General features: G+C 43.2%; 1 pseudogene; it reads right to left on the reverse strand.

Moving 5' to 3' along the window:
- Positions 1-347: 347 nt before the first annotated feature.
- On the reverse strand, positions 348-1733 carry LOC108541655 (guanylate-binding protein 1-like; annotated as a pseudogene).
- Between the last annotated feature and the right edge of the window lie 554 nt (positions 1734-2287).

Consider the following 2287-nt stretch of genomic DNA (forward strand, 5'->3'; position numbering starts at 1 on the left):
CATCAGGAGATTTGGCTACAGAAATGAATAACCCAAGTTTTAATCTATTCAGCTAGTCTCACCACTGCTACCTGAAGAGCTACCTGAGAGTCTTGGAGACACAACTGAACACTAATGATAATCTCTTAGATTATAGTTAGGGATATTACCAAGGATGTGGTTTACCCAAAAGGATTAACTCTAGCAAAGCAGCTAGATCAGGAAGGTTACTGGGGTCCGAGTTTGGACTATGCCCTGCTTGGAATGGAAGCTAGGAAGAATTACTTCTAACAAAATAGATATTCACTTTCTTTCCTTGTAGTATATTGGCTTCCATGACCCTAAACTGTATAAATTTGAGACAAAAATTACTGCTCTTTTTGAAATAGATGGTCCAAATCTTTGAAGGAACTCCTGATGAAGACTTCAGTGGCTCCTCTCTCACTGTCCCTGTGCAGGTCCAGCAGCTCCTGGAGGTTTCCGTGGGGAGTTGCACCTTCTGGTCCATCTGCTGTTCGTAGTGGGCAATAGTCTTTTGCACTGCAGCTGAGTCTCTATCTGGGCAAGGCCAGGACTACATACTCCAGCAGGGCAGATCATTACTGCTAATGCCATTGACATAGGTGAGCACCAGGCTCTTTAGACCTGCATATGGAGAACAGATGCTAATGTTTCTTATAGTAAAGAAAGTCTCTATTCCATGTAATTCTGAGCATGTCAAATACCATCTGTTTTCCTCACAGCATCAATGTCCTCAGTATCACCTAGAAGCTTGCTAGAAATACAGACTCTCAGACCCTGTCCAAGATCTATTGAATTAGACTTTTCTCTTTGGTAAGATCCTCAGAAGATATACATGCATACCAACATTTGTTGTACTTGAGTTCTTGTACTACATTACTTAGACTTGTGTTAATTGAATGTTTGCATCCATTTTAACCCCAAGCACCGTTAGGACAGGAACCATATCTATTTCATTTATGTCTGTATCTTCAGTCTATTCATAGTAAGCATTTGATCAATGTGTATGAAACAAATGACACTATTCCAGTTAAAAGGAGTCATCCATTTAGTTTATTTTACCACAGTTTTGTCCAAAAGTGCTTTCTGTAATGCTGGAAATATTCTATATGTGCTGTTCAGTGTGCTAGCCACTAAGTACATGTAGATATGAGTCCTTGAATTACAGCCATGTGAACTGACTTTTAAATTTTCCCTATTTAAATTATTTACATTTATGTTTACATAGACACACTTGTCTAGGGGCTACTGTATTGCATGTGCAAGTCCAGTTCACTAGGGCAATTTTAAGCAATAGAACTTTTTTTCTCTTGGCCTTTTCCTAGACTGGAAATTTGACTAACAATATATATTAGAAACATTTGTGCCATCTAGAATTTAACATAAATATAGTAGTAGATTGGGATTTTTCAAAGCTGAAACTAGGTGGAAGATATTCTATGCTCCCCTAGTCTTAAACAATGAGCAGAAGTACTAGGAAGGGGACTTACAAGGCCTGTTGACCTTGATGCCTCCGAAAGAGTTTTAGTTTTGGAATTATTCAAGATGTAGGAACAGAAGTCTGCTACTTCTTGCACAAATTCGGGGTCCAGCTCTTCATCACGTGGTTTCGTGAGCTGGGCACACTTCTTGCGGTGAACAGGCCGATCAAAGATAAAGCATCTCTTCTTTGGGAAGAACTTCTGGATACAGAGTTGGGGCAGATTAAAAGTTTTATGGGGGGGGGCGCCCATCATGGCTGAATAGGAACAGCTCCAGCCTCCAGCTCCCAGCGTGAGTGACACAGAAGACGGGTGATTTCTGCATTTTCAACTGAGGTACCAGGTTCATCTCACTGGGGCATGTCAAACAGTCAATGCTAGTTCACTGGTGCAGCCCGACTAGCGAGAGCTGAAGCAGGACGAGACATCGCCTCACTTGGGAAGCACAAGGGGGAAGGGAATTCCTTTTCCTCGCCAAGGGAAATTGAGACATACAACACCTGGAAAATCAGGTAACTCCCACCCTAATAGTGTACTTTACAAAGGGTCTTAGCAAACAGCACACCAGGAGATTATATCCCACACCTGGCCCGGAGGGTCCCACGCCCACAGAGCCTCCCTCATTGCTAGCACAGCAGTCTGAGATCTAACTGCAAGGCGGTAGCAAGGCTGGGGGATGGGCGCCCACCCTTGCTGAGGATTAAGTAGGTAAAAAAAGCCACCGGGAATTTCGAATTGGGTGGAGCCCACCGCAGCTCAAGGAGGCCTGCCTGTCTCTGTAGACTCCACTTCTGGGGACAGAGCGT

The sequence above is a fragment of the Rhinopithecus bieti genome, unplaced genomic scaffold (assembly GCF_001698545.2).
Source record: "Rhinopithecus bieti isolate Rb0 unplaced genomic scaffold, ASM169854v2 scaffold_19858, whole genome shotgun sequence".
NCBI lineage: Eukaryota > Metazoa > Chordata > Mammalia > Primates > Cercopithecidae > Rhinopithecus > Rhinopithecus bieti.